Source organism: Nannobrachium achirus, assembly GCF_963921795.1.
Source record: "Nannobrachium achirus genome assembly, chromosome: 20".
In the NCBI taxonomy this organism is placed as follows: Eukaryota; Metazoa; Chordata; class Actinopteri; order Myctophiformes; family Myctophidae; genus Nannobrachium; species Nannobrachium achirus.
The window spans coordinates 32,700,557-32,715,720 of NC_137827.1; the positions used below are offsets into that span (position 1 = coordinate 32,700,557).

Consider the following 15,164-nt stretch of genomic DNA (forward strand, 5'->3'; position numbering starts at 1 on the left):
GCTGTCGTCGCACGGTCATCCGCGGCTGGGGCCACGGCTGGCCCTGGACAGTGTAAGGCACCCCGGGTCTGGGGGGCTCCTCACGCCATCCATATACTCTTTTAACCCCCCATCAACATGCTCAACAGAGAGAGCAGTGGAGCGCAATGGCTGCAACGCCGTGCGTAAAAGATGCTGATTCGCGCTTGTTGAAAACAACGATAACCTCGAGTGATGGAGAAGCAAAATGCAATCGTGAGCTCCGGTCGCTGAAAGGTCTTGAAATACTCCACTGGCACATGTAGTCTTCCCCAGAGCCTGTCGTAAATATTAGTCCGCTTTAAACCCCTTTTCGAAGCATCCACTTCTTATGACGCGCACCGCAAGGTCAGCGCAGTGGTCGTTGTTAATGCACTTGTCCTAAAGATGAGTATGCCCATATGCCCATGCGTCTATTGTTTATACAATCATACAATGTTTATACAGTTAGCATATTAAATATAGACATCTGTGAGTCACCTTTCGGTCAGCCGAAATTCGCATTGAGGTGTATTCCAATTAAAGAACAAAGCGCACGCATGCATCCGTTGGGCTTCCTCTAAAAAGTATAGCCTAATGTCCGATGGTAAAAAAATGTTTGACCAGAGACAGATTATATCCAGTATCTTCGCTGTTTGTCAGAGCCATAGTAGCCTTCAGTTCTTTGTGTCTGTGTTTGTTTAAAGAAAACAAAGTTCACGCGTAAACGTCCGTCATTGTTTTCTGCAGCAGCCAAGCGCGCAACTCCTTTACGCGTCAGACTAAACGAAGAGGGTAACGGGAGAGGAGAGTGGCAACCCAGCAGCATGTGACGGTGAGTCAGACAGCCTTGTAATGTAGTAATGCGCCAGCCGATGTGGGCATCTGTTCTGTTCTGGCCACAATGTGCTGAAACTCAGCCAAACGTGAACATGTAAACAAAGACCAGCCCAGGCATGCGTAAAAACAACCGTTCTTCTATCCCTGAATCACTGTGGGGTGGGATATATAGGGAGCAACTTCTTCTGTCAAGTCCAAAGCTAAGGTGTGCGTTCAGTCAATGGAACCTAGCTCCTCAGTCGTCACTGATGGATAGATATATGTCCAGCTGGGAGGGAGACATACATATATACAGCTGGTGTTGGTGGTGTAGTGATGTTGCAGCTGCTGCTGGGTGTGTGGGTGAGGTGGTCTCAAGAGAGCTTGCTGCAACGCCACCTGCAGGTGATGCATTTCTGTGTGTGTGTGTGTGTGTGTGTGTGTGTGTGTGTGTGTGTGTGCGTGCGTGCGTGCGTGCGTGCGTGCGTGCGTGCGTGCGTGCGTGCGTGCGTGCGTGCGTGCGTGCGTGCGTGCGTGTGTGTGTGTGTGTGTGTGTGTGTGTGTGTGCCAAGCACAAAGGGGCCATTACATTCAAGCACTTTCACTTTCCAAGGTCCAAGAATAAACTGCCAGTTACAATAAAAATCTATTTTAGTGTGAAAAGAAAGGCAATCACAGAAACAGTTACTGTAGGTACTTCGAGCACAGTCAGCCAGTCAGCCAGCCAAAGTTTTCAAGGCTCCCTCAGTCTTGCTGAGGATGAAAAGTAGCCCTGTAGTCTAGACTCTAGACCCACATTTATTTTCCCAGTTTCCTTTTGTAAATCTTCATTTTAACCTCCCTGGAGAAGGCTACTGGTGGTGTAGATGGGACTTGTGGGAAATGTATTTGTGACACTCTCCAAAAATATGTGATGTTTAGTTATCAGTATATGCAAATCTATTATCATAGCAACTCTTGCTCACAGATAAGATGAAGTAATTACTGTTGCATAATCTTGGGCAAGGTAGCTCTAAACTGTCAGTCAACTTAATTGCCTCACAATACCTTTCTGTTATTGGAAAAATGTCCATGTGGTCCTAATGTATGGATCTAGGACATTTAGACAAATACATCAGAACGTATTTTAATCTCTGCCCTTTGCTCATGTTCCAAGAGACTATTCTGACCATTGAATCATTCTGCATGAGAGGGAGAAACAGAGAGAGAAGGAACAGGACATCCAATGGATAATACAACCACCACTGCCAATCATAGAGACGACAGAGAGAACACAAGGTGCATTCAGGCCACTTGTTTCATCACATCCCCTGTCTGTCTGTCTGTCTGTCTGTCTGTCTGTCTGTCTGTCTGTCTGTCTGTCTGTCTGTCTGTCTGAGAGATCACCTTTCAGGTACCTATACCAGTATAGTGCATGACTCTCTCTCTCTCTCGCTCTCTCTGTCTCTCTGTCTGTCTCTCTCTCTCTCTCTCTCTCTCTCTCTCTCTCTCTCTCTCTCTCTCTCTCTGTGTGTGTGTGCGTGTGCGTGTGTACACGCGAGAGAGAGGGAGAGTTGGATGGATTGCAAGAAAATCCCACTGCAGTGCAAACAACGACGGTTCTGCAAAGTGCAAACATAATGCTAATGTTGTCTCCAGGACACGCCACTAACAGTACAGTACAAAGTGCATGACATCATGTTTATGACCACTCTCTCTCTCTCTCTCTCTCTTGCTCTCTCTTGCTCTCTCTCTCTCTCTCTCTCTCTCTCTCTCTCTCTCTCTCTCACACACACACACACACACACACACACACACACACACACACCACACACACACACACACACACACACACACACACACACACACACACTGTAGTGAGAGGACAGACAAGCTGAAGGCACAGGCCACACGGCGCTGACTTCATTCTGTGAAATAATATTTTTTCACTGCATCAGGTATGTAACGCCTCTGCATGTGTCTGCTGTTGTAGTTATACTTCTTTGTATGTGTTGGGACTGATAGTGTGCCTATAACGCCTATTGTTAAGGTTGGAGGCTTTGAATTGTCATATTTGTTTTATATTTTAACCACTTATCCTCCTGTAGACTAAATAAACTGGACCTCAGTTGGATCTGTAATTCTTCTTATTCTTAGTGTTGTTGTTGTTCTTCTTATTATTCAGTTAAAAACAGAATGGGGAAACTGAAAGTACAAGCTCTTTCCAGACCATGTGAATAAGTGAAGACAGAGCTGTCTTCGAAAGCACACAGAGTATTTTGCTGTGTACAACAGGCATGTTGAAAAGTATTCTTTTTAGGATTCAATAGTATAGGAGGTGGTAAGGGTCTGAGTGTGGATTATATAGGCTTGGCAGGTAGTACCTGCCATGGCTGTTTATGGCAAACACAGCATGGCTCATGTCCACAGTTCATCTCCCATGGTTGAATCTTTCTTAAAGGAGTAGTTCATCCCAAATGCATTTGGGTGCCCATCCGGAATCAATGGGGTTACATTTATTGTAATCAAAATATTGTTTTAGGAATGCGACAAAAAAACCAAAATATGATTGAACTCAAGTCTCCATGGCATGAGTAACCTCGCCTACCAGGCGCCTGGTGTTCGTTCACAACTAGTCTCGCGTGGCCAGACTGTTGCCTCCGCGATTTGGTCAAATGCTCCCAGCATACAGTCTGGCGCATCAAGAGAAGAACGATGAGTACCCGGTCAAAGCGGAAGTGAAGCCCTCGTCACTTCCGCTTCCGTCTCACATCCCACAAATATTTATCATTATATAAATAAAAATCATATAAGCATGTTTAGCTTGCTGCTTAGCAGAAATGACATTTTAAAATATAGATTTTTGAACTTTAATGCCCGTTTTCGATACTCGCCGTTCTGGAGCTGCTGTTCCAGACTCTATATAGCATTCAGAGATTGTGGAATAGTTGTCTGGCTACGCGAGACTATTCACAACAGGCCGTTTGGTTTCCGCCTAGAGCGCGGAAACCACTAGAAGAAGCGGCGTCGCTTTGATTTGGTTCCCTCCGTTTGTTTCCCCAATCCTTATTAAAATGCTTGAGTAGCCTAGTGTAGTCTTTCCAGTAGCTAACAGTTGGACTAAAAGATGCATTTACCAAACTAACATGACGTATTGTGGTTTCCGCTCCAGACCGCTTACAAGCCCGAAAAGTGAAGTGATCCCAGACTATGGTGTGAGTAATCAACAGGAAAGTAATTTTGAGGGTGAACTACTCCTTTAAGTATACTGCTAGGCCTAGCCCTAGTGGGAGTAGTGGTATGAGTGTGTTGATGAGTCGATGGGTGTTATTTTATCTTATGACATTGCAGGGTGTGGATGATAAGTGTGTGGTTTTGAGGTCAAAGTCCTGGTCATTTGCCTATGACCAGGACACCAGTGTTTGTCCTACCATTGACCTCGACCCAAAAGGTTAAGTCAATTTGATTTTAGTGCCAAATCAAAACAGAAGTTAAAGGTAATTCATATCCATAACACCTTTTAACCAGGTAAACCTTGAGCTTCAGTGCATTTTCTGTTGGGTGTGTGGCGAGCGCAATTCACCCCTTCTCCACGAGATGGGGAAAGAGGTGCTTTTATCGCGTGAGTGAGTGTTGATTCATGGCTACATGCCACTGCCGTGTGTGTGTGTGTGTGTGTGTGTGTGTGTGTGTGTGTGTGTGTGTGTGTGTGTGTGTGTGTGTGTGAGACAACTTGTGTGTGTGTGTGTGTGTGTGTGTGTGTGTGTGTGTGTGTGTGTGTGTGTGTGTGTGTGTGTGTGTGTGTGTGTGCGCGCGCGCGTGTGCGTGCGCGTGTGCGTGTGTGTGTGTGTGTGTGTGTGTGTGTGCGTGCGTGCGTGCGTGTGTGAGTATGGGTGTGTGCGTGTCACTCAAGTTCTTATATAGCCTATATATGTTGCAGATGATGAAATTGTTAAAAAGTTCATAATTTATAATTTTAGATTATGAATTTATATGAAGCATCCACTTCTTAATTTTGTAATTTTGTCACGTCAGAGAGAGAGAGAGAGAGAGAGAGAGAGAGAGAGAGAGAGAGAGAGAGAGAGAGAGAGAGAGAGAGAGAATGATTGATTGGTGAGAGACATTACAAGCGACAGATGATCAGACACATTTTCTCTCACCCTCCCTCCCTCTCCCTCCCAGCCCGAATTCCAACACTTTCTAAACCAATGACAGGAGCTTGTAGGAGGAGACTTGTCTCTTCGTGGCCAGTGATTGGCCTACAGCCCCGGGGAGAGTACTCCCTTCTCTATGAGTTAGTAGAGAGAGTTTAACATTAGTTTAGTTTGTCCAGTGAGACACAGTTTGACGAGACAGGGCGAACACACACAACTGTCATCAGCCCCGTGTAGATTCCACTGTGTTTGTTGATCGTCCAGAGTGTACTTATAATAAAGTTCATTGGATCCGCTGGCTTAATCAGACAGAGCAACATGTGGACTTCACGTCCACTAAAAGAGCAGGTTGGTAACTCACTCACTCTCTCTCTCTCTCTCTCTCTCTCTCTCTCTCTCTCTCTCTCTCTCTCTCTCTCTCTCTCTCTCTCTCTCTCTCTCTCTACTGTGTGTAGTGTACAGAACAAATCTATTTGCGTCCATGCAGTGGGCTATATTTCAGAGCGTTTTTTAATAATAGTAGTTCTGATTCTGGCATTCGTTGTGTTACATTGTTGGTCTTGGTCTAGCAGGTCTACAAATAGACGGTTGTGCCTGCTACAAGTAGTCTATCTGTTGAACATGTTTTCACTGCTCAGTAGGCTAATTAGCCCTAGAATGTCTCTTACAAATAACAGACATTCTAGGGCTATTAGGCTAATGTGTTCATGTCACAACTTGATATGTGTCAGTATGTGTGTACGCGGAGATGAGACGTGTGTCGTTGACATTTCTTCATTTGTGTTGTGGTGCAAAAAGTAAAAGTACACACTACTCAATATGCAGAATGTCCCATTCCACTAGTGTTCAAAATGTTTGAAAAATATTTTGAAAATAGCAGATCTACAAGCTCATTGTGAGATTGTAGATCTGCTATTGTGGTTAAGTATTTAAGGCATGTTTTGTCTACAAAGTAACTAACTAGTAACTAAAGTTTTCAAATAATTGTAGTGGAGTAAAAGTAGGCTACAATAGGCTATTTGTCTTTGAGGTGTAGTGGAGTAGAAGTAAAAGTACCTCAACTTTACTTAAGTAAATGTACTGAGATACTTTCCACCACTGCATTTAGCCTATGTGTTGTTCCTGGAGGGATGTGAACCTGTCTTATGTGAACACAGTGTTTGTTTTGCATGGGAGTGTGCAGGTGCGTGTAGGCTCATCCATCCATGTGACAGTTAGTTTGCTTTTCGTAAATATGTTGTTCGGATTGAAAGTAGGTCTATTATGTACGGGTCTTTTGCAAGATACTGTAAATACCATAATTTACTACCCTCTGTGCACTAACACACCTAATCTGCATGTGATTTGTGGATCTGTGCAGATTTATATATCTGAATCACCCCCTAGCCGCCCCCATATTTGTCATACTAATAGTCTATCTCATATGTTATGATGTGTCAGAGACAGAGTTATAGTTTAAAATATAGGTCTATATATTTTTTTAATATAGGGTAGGGTGAAAGAATGCATGACAAAATAAATTTAAACGATGAAGGAAGGAACTGATATGAAGATGTGTATCAATGCAATTGGGTTTAGTTTTTAATTATTTATCTTAGTTTCAGTAGTCTTTTTAACTAGCCTATACTAACTGTGTGTGTGTGTGTGTGTGTGTGTGTGTGTGTGTGTGTGTGTGTGTGTGTGTGTGTGTGTGTGTGTGTGTGTGTGTGTGTGTGTGTGTGTGTGTGTGTGTGTGTGTGTGTTTGTGTGTGTGTTCACTGATATGCTTGCACCCTGCTGTGAAAGTTGGCTGTACAACTGGAATGTCATGGGAAAAAAAGAAGTTGCTTTTCCTCTCTCTTTCTCCCCCTTCCTTTCACCCCTTACCCCCCCCCCCCCCCCTTCTCTGTCTGTGTTTGCATTGTCAGGAGTGTTAGTGCAGATTCAGATTATACAGGAGGATTTATGATACAGGGTTTTCAGGTTCTGTTGTCAACAGCAGGCACCTGATGTAACCCCGGTACCTCCATGTATTAGTGGGAAATGGCCTATTTTCTTCATGACCTTTCTTTGTGTGTCTGTGTGCATGCATGCAGCATGCATCATCATGTCTGTACATATTTACCGTAGCTCTGTAATAGTGCTGTTTTATGAGTAGCTGACAGCCCTCACGCAAACTAAGTTTGCAATATGTCAATTATTAAACAGATGGTGTAAAAACTAAACAAAGTGGAATACACCGTCACACACTGGAACATTCTGCTCACACTAGAATCGGAAATGAGGTCTTGAACCTCCGCGTTAAATAAAGGTTGCATACATACTGTACCTAGCCAACATTACATACACACACACACAACAAGACAGAATAGATGGACCTATACATAATGTAACATACATCACATTCCAACTCTTCATATGTAAAATGTTACTGAAAAACCTCTTAAACCTTTTCAATGTGGGATCCAACTTTGATAAATGCAGTCCAGATCAGAATAGTGCCGGCCTGCCGGGGAAATATGTCTTAAAATGTGATGTTGTGATATTTACAGATCATATATTGATGTTCAATATTTTTAACTGAGGACATAGACATACAAAGCAGACCATCAACAGTATCTTTTAATATTTGATTTTAAATATTGTTTAATGAGCACTGTAAGAGCTCCATCGTACAGAATGTGCATCGAAATTGAAAACAAACATATGTGTCCTTTTAGTGTACAAGAATAATCACTGTACTGCACAATACTTCTGGTGCTTTTTTTTTCCTGTTTTCTTTCCCCTCCCACTTCCATACCTGTCTTAATGTGAAGCAATATAGTCAAGTATAGGGCGATTCACACAGGCTTCAGACTTTTCAAAACAAGTTAAGTATTATTACTATGAAACCTCTTATGAGAGCATTGGGTGTGTGGTTGAAAGTGGATGCTTCAGGCTTGAGTCTCTCAGATTGAGTTGTGCGTTAGGATTGTTCATGGTGCTGTTCCTAAATACCTAATGAAATACTTCAACTGTGTGAGGGATGTTCACAGCTATTTCCCTTGGCGTAGCTCCACAGAATTTGATCCTCCTAGATTTTAATAACAACCTAGCTCGCTACCACACTTATTTTGTTCTATGTAGCAGGTTGCCAAGAAACCTTAAGGGCCTAAGGCGATGCATTTTTTGGGAAGTTTCAAGCTTAATGGCTTGAAGATGGCTCAGAGGTCAATTGTAGTAGGAAGCTTTGTTGTTGTATTGTCGACTACCCTTTTTCACTGACAAAAAAAAGCTATGATGAAATGACTAAAACTAAGACTAAATATATTGACAATTTCGTCAACAAATAAAAAATAGACAAAAATGACCTCACAATTGACCTCATGTAGAGAAGAGAACCATTAGAACTAACAACTAACACGCTTAATGCTGTGTTGGCCCACACAGCGTTCAGTTATTCATTATTGTATGCTATGTAGTGTTAGTAATTAGTACAGTTGAGGTTATTGCTTCTTGTCAATGTAGTTCTGCTCTCCTGCCCCCTGCACACTTTACCTAATGTACCACAATGGGAATAAGCCTTGTTGGGGTGTTATCCCAACTTAATTTATTTAGTATAGCTCCGTTTGTCTTTTTTGCAGAGCTGTAAGTTGGTACGTGTCGTGCCTTGTAGGCACAAAACCAATTGAAAATTGTGCATGCAGTCACACAAATAAGCTGTGAGTAACCTTACATTTTGGTATTAGATGTAAGGCTCTTTATATCAATAGGACTATAAGAGGCAGGATGTAAGCGGTAAGCGCATAAAAAAACATTAGAGAAGTAGCCGGCTGGAAATATTATATTTTAATTAACTTTTCTCCAGCCAGCGCTTGTGGAACACGCTGTCAGTCGGTTTAGTGGTCTGGGCAGCATGAAGCTACAGTGATGTATTTTCCAGGCATAGACTGGGCTGACTCAAAGAGAGGGAGAGAGAAGGAGAAAAATTGGATGAGAGTGAGAGAGAAATAATACAATGAAGCCTTCTGTTGTAAAGACCAGTGCAGCACACTGGGGATGATGATGACAATTTCTCCTTTCTGTCATCTATGCCTCTCTCTCTCTCTGCCTCTATCCCCATATCCATGGTGTGGAGGATTGGATAATAGTCAGCTTTAGAGTGGGCACAGAAAGAGAGGTGTCACAGACCTCTCGTTCTCATTCGTCTTTCTCTCCCTCCCTCCATCTTCTTCCCTCCCTCTCTCTGTGCCATCTGTGCCATGAGGAGCCTGGCACCACACGCACTGTAAATGCCAAGCTTAGCCCATGATATCTTCATCGTGTATCTGCGTGTATGTATTATATAATATCTTTATAAGCGTACAGATCATTCAGCTGTCTGTGTATGCCATAACTAGGATTGGTACCGTATTAAGTTGCGGTTATTTAATTCAGACGTTTCACCCGCCAGCACATCTTATTTACGGCCTATTCTAGCGCAATATGTTGGATGTGATTGAGAAGGATGAAATTTATGATTAAAATTAAAATGTTAAAATGTGTTGTGAGATTGTATTTGAAACCTGTGAAAATCTGTAAATAGTGTGCCCTGAATGTTGAATGAGCAAGAAGTTGGCACAGTTGCTGCAGGTAATGAAAAGAGCATAAAGTTGGAGGAGGACTTCACATGATGGGAAGTGTCTTAGAATATGCCAGTCAGTCAAGCATCTTCTGAATCTACTACAATCAGACTCCCCTATGTTTTAGGCATTTGGCTTAAGACATTCACACCCTTGGAGTCCAAAATCATTCAGCATGAGATCCCCAACAGCGGGTTTGAAGTGCTTTTAGGAGCCCATATTACAAGTGTGGCGATAGCTTTTATAGCCATGAGACCCACTTTGTGACGATAAACGCCTCTTCCTTAGTTTCTCCTGCTCCTATTTTTCCTCTCCCCACTGCTTTCACCCAAACACTCCCAGCCCCCCCAGTGGTCTCTCATTTCTTCCTCCAGCAGTTTAGTGTATTGATTGGGACCAATTGACATTAGAGTGGAGGCTTGATGTTCTCCAGAGAGGAGAGCGAGCCCTGCCGTTTATTTATAACAGCACTGTTGTAACAATCACCAAGACAACAGGACAGGAAGCAGGAAGTCCAGCAGTGTTCCATAGGAACGGAGGAGAGAGATAACTACTCCTCTCATCATGTCCTCCTCACCCTCTCGCTCTCCATTTTCCCCCTCTTTCTATCTCGCTCGCCCCCATCTTATTTTCAGGCACAGAGATACCAAATCGTAATCTAGTGTCCGTGCAAGTATGCACGTGTGTGAGTCCTTTCTTCATGCCATGTCCTCAACTCCTCATGTCATTCTGGAGTTGACATCTGCTGTGGAGGTCAGGCCTGCAGTGGGTCATCATGAGTATTCTTAGAGCAGGGAGATACTGTCCTGTCATAAATTCTTAGTCTGGTATTTTGAGTTCACATGCATGACAAACACACATTTGGACCGTCGCCAGCTGAAAAAATAATTCTCGGTCCACTAACCAGTGGTGTTGCATAGTGCATTCAATGGCAATTACATTTTTTATTTGAAATTTCACTGGAGGATGAACCCATTGAGTTGCAACTCGTTTTCGAGGGTGCCCTCAATGGTTCCATCAGAAGACCATACTGTTAAAAAATGTGATTACTATTCCTAAGACCCAGTCCTATAAACTCGAATGTCAATAACTGACTACTACTTCTTTTTGTGTCTTCGGAGCATGTGGCTATATGACAGTTTCCCATTTCTTTACACAGTCCTTTGCATTATTATTGAACTCATGCTCAAGCAATTTTTTTGTGATCTCTTCTCGGGTGGCGGCTTCCCGTCTCACAGCTGCAGGGGCAATGCCAGCGAGGAAGTGCAGGTTGTTCAAGTTGATAGGCTTCAAGCAACCAGTGATCAAGCGGCAGGTGTTGTTTATTTAACACTGAGCCTAATGTCTTGTCATGGGTTGATCTCTCCCAAACAGGACACATGTACGCAGAGAAATGGCACAGGGCCAAAGCAGTACATGTTAAAGTGTGTGCTGTGGCTCCCTATTTGGAATCGGTCAGTTTCCTAGGATGTTGTTTCGGGAGCTGACTTTCAATTTGGTGTTTTTTACGTGTTCCTTGAAGTAGAGGGTGCGGCCTAGGGTTACGCCAAGGTAGACAGGGTTGGTGCAGTTCTCAAGTTAAGTTCCAGACTATTTGATGACTGAGTCACTGAAGAAGTTACACCACTTGTTGGCCTAATAACAAACTAGACAATTGCAGAGCAATGAAAGAGTCTCTTCCGATGGCAGTTGGTCTAACGACAAACGTTCCTCCAGGCTTTGGCATGTAATATCGCTGTGAGGGAGCCATCCAGCTTTCAAAACCTATTTTTTGAGGGGGAAATGCAATGCAAAACTACAAATGGTAATACAATCTGTAGCAACTTGCTTCATTCAGGGATTACTAGACTTCTTACAATCTATGTTGTGGTGCTTGTTTTGAATTAACCCATTTGTAGCCGATCCCGAGAATACTCGTGAAAAATACTCGAGTACTCGGAGTGCCGATCCCGAGTATACTCGCGCTATATACTGTATATACAGTAAAGCTGGCAAGCTTACCGTACGGTCCGTTGGAAAGTGCTGGCCCGATTGGACTCGCCGATTCTTCATCATCATCGCGGATCCACGTGCACAAAATAGTAATTCCTTAACATGGTAGCCGACAGTCCATCACATCTTTAATGTCCATTTTCTCCAAAAAACACTTTTGAAGCCAAGGATGGCATTGGCTTCTCGCTATAATAACACAAGCTAAAAGGGAACGATCCGCCATTACTCCAACCGCATGGGAGGATGATCACTTCCGGTGAATGACGTCATGACGTTAAACAGGAAATGTTTGCGCAATCGACTTCTGGCCTTCAAAATAAGAGACTGGCTGCGGACGGAGCAGGCAAAAGGCACGCTGGACATTTAACCCGTTCATGTCTGGAGCACTAAATGGGTTAAAGACATCATGAAATGGCTTTTTTGCTACCTTTACTTTGCTACCTTTACTTCTTCTAAAATGCTGTTGGTTATTTACAGTTTAAATCTAAGGCAAATTGCTGAGGATATACAGTAGACCTACATCATTCTTCGCCATTTGTGGAAAATGTGCATCACAAACCTGGCTTTGCTGACATCGAAAATACAGCGGTTATGACTTCACTGCTATGAACAGCAAATTTGCTCACCAATGAAGTCAGTAATGATCTCAGCAAATGATGCTCTGAGTCTACATGATGAGCCACAATGCACAAAAAAGAAACTCTGTTTAAACAAAATAATCTTAAATTAAACCCAGCTATCATTAAAGGAGTAGTTCACCCCCAAAATTACTCACCCCATGGAGACTTGAATTCATGGATATTTGTTTGTTTTTATCGCATTCCTGAGTTAACAATTTGATTGCAATAATAAAGACCCTAATGTATCTGGTAGGAGACACAAAGAACCACCGCGGGTAATCAAATTATTGTCTTAGGAATGCGACAAAAACTAAAAGATATCCATGAATTCAAGTCTCCATTGGGTGACTATTATATAGAAAAAAAGTCAACAAAGTTCCCAACAGTGAACCATGTTGGTATTGTGTGAGATCCTTGGCCTAAACTAAACAGACTATTAGGCAAACATTTGAATATTCAAAGTGCTGTGGACTATTGGTGGACATAATATTCAAAGTACATTCAGCAATTATTCAACAGGACAGTAGAATATTCGATATATCAGTTATGCACATCCCTAGTTTCTTGTTTAATATCATTTAAAGGACAATATTGTTTTTTTACAAGAATGGTTCATATTTTGATAGTCATTAGAGAAAAGAAAAGATGAGTGTTAAAATGTTTTCATTTACATCATTTCAGTGATTTTAACAATTTTGATTTGCATGCATGCCCCCAGGTTGGGGACATGCATGCAAGTGGCTAAATATGTATTTTTAGACACAATAAGCCCATTCCCAAGATGCACCGCAATCTTTCATGGGCAGATGTGACTTATGGTGTAAATAGTAACAAAGAAATACATATTTAGCCACTTGTACGCATGCCCCCAACCACTTTTAACACTCATCTTTTCTCTTCTCTAATTACAATCTAAAATATGAACCTAAAGTTGTCCTTTAAACACAATTTAAAATAGCTTTTCTGATATTATTGACATGAAGACTGTCGACAGGCATTTGGGTAATGGTTGTCCCATTGTGAATGGGAATAACACAATGCAGCTTTTTTCACGCTTCCAGCAGAACTCTCCTTCCCCTTGCCTCCATCTCATTCACTCCGTCTTGCTCACTCGCTTCGTTTGCCCATGTATGTTTATCTCTCTCGGTTGGGAATCTGATGATGATAACTGTCATGACTCTCTCTGCTCCGGCCTGCTGGGACTTGTTTTTATTCTGAATGTCTGTCCCCAATCCCCATTGCAATTCTACAGTGTACATACATTGTACATGATTGAACATATCTTTGGAGCAGCCGTTTAAGTTACTTAAAACCATGAGGAATGACAACTTTTGTTTTGTTGATTTTGTCCTGTTCTCACTATAAAAGTTAATGTTACCTATCAACGGTGAACAGTTAGATTAAATGTTAAAAGTTGTATATGGATAGGTTAACTGTTAGAACAAAATCTGTTAAGGTCCTCTCAAACAGGGGGGGGTCTGTGTGTTGGTTTTAATGTGAGAGCCAGACAAAGAGGGCAAGGGACTCCTCTGTAGAGAGTGTTTACTGTAAATAGTATTTAGCTTATCCTGTGTGTGTGTGTGTGTGTGTGTGTGTGTGTGTGTGTGTGTGTGTGTGTGTGTGTGTGTGTGTGTGTGTGTGTGTGTGTGTGTGTGTGTGTGTGTGTGTGTGTGTGTGTGTGTGTGTGTGTGTGTGTGTGTGTGTGTGTGTGTGTGTGTGTGTGTGTGTGTGTGTGTGTGTGTGTGTGTGTCGCACGCGTGTGTAAATCCTGCCCTGACTTGCCTGAGAGACGGAACTGCCTAGAATAATTTAACACCACAGGCACTTTGGTTTCCCACCTTTCTGTTTGCCTCAGATTCTTCACAGCAGGAAACCTGCAATACATTCTTTTGCCCTTTTCATTTCATTCTCCCTCTGGGAGTGATAGAGATAGCGAAATAGACCAGCAGAAAGCAGCAGAGGTGGACCACTCTCTTCAAAGGGCTGATTGAATAGGAAATGTTGCGATGGAAAAACCTCCTCGCTCTTGTCGTTTGTTTCTCTCTCTTTTCTTCCCTTTTCTCTCCTGTACACCTGTCTTGTTTCTCTTTCTTGCTCACTCTTTCTTTCTTCTCCCTGTGAGTCCCCCTCCTCCCTACCATTCTCTTCTTGCACTCTCCCACACACACCCTTCCTTCTCCTGAACCCATTCCATGTGTGTGTTTGTGTGTGGTGCAGGGTTACAGTATTAGCATGTCAGACTGGTTAGGGTGCTTCTGCCCTATGGACCAGTGTATTTACAGTACACTATGGGCTATTTATGGAGGATAGGCAGCAGGCTAATTCTTCTTTTTACTTTTGGCCAGGATCATAGTGTATTATAATAAGATGATATACTTTTTAGTGCAGTTACTATAGGCAACACACTATTGTATTCGGTCCGAGATTCTTTTGCCAGCAAAGTGAACCTGCTTTTTGTAAACTTTTGCACAAGCCTAAAAGTGACGCTTTTGGTCATGCCTCACACGCACTGTTGTCACTGTTGTCATGCTTCACATGACTTCACAATATAAATACTAGAAGTTCGTGGCCCTTCGGGCTTCTCACCTCCAGAGTTCGTGCCCGCTTCACAGCTACGTTTCAGCAGTGGTCCAACTGATATGGCTGTATATGGAGATCTGTATCTGTCAGCCTTCATTCTGAAAAAATACATGCCCATATGAACTGCAACATTAGTGGCCGAAGCATGTGTGCCTTCTGTCTGTCTGTGTCCCTTTCATTCCCATAGTTACATTATATGGAGATCTCTTATCTCTGTCTGTCTGGCTCTCTTTTATGCCCAGCCATATATGGTGTTCCATGTCCAGGCCAGTCTGTGGGATGTCATCTCCAAATGTGGGCACTGTAGTAATGTCAGTCAGTGATGTCAGTCACTTGTTTCATCATGTCAGACAGACATTAGCATGCGGCTGCTACCATGGTGGTGACACTGTTTAATATCAGTGATGTCAGCATGTGGACAGACGGCGGACAGACATTCCATT

The 15,164-nt window shown here is 42.7% G+C and overlaps 1 protein-coding gene across 2 annotated transcripts in view; it reads left to right on the plus strand.

Annotated features, from left to right (window-relative positions):
- The first annotated feature begins 2,623 nt into the window (after positions 1-2,623).
- pld1a (phospholipase D1a) overlaps positions 2,624-15,164 on the plus strand; it is a 57,590-nt gene continuing 45,049 nt past the window's right edge. Inside the window, exon 1 of one of the 2 annotated variants that reach the window (XM_080751241.1) lies at positions 2,624-2,753. The gene's annotated coding sequence lies outside the window, so the exon portion shown is untranslated. Of the gene's footprint in view, positions 2,754-5,151; positions 5,298-15,164 lie in introns of those variants that run through there. The other variant, XM_080751242.1, reaches the window with a different exon arrangement.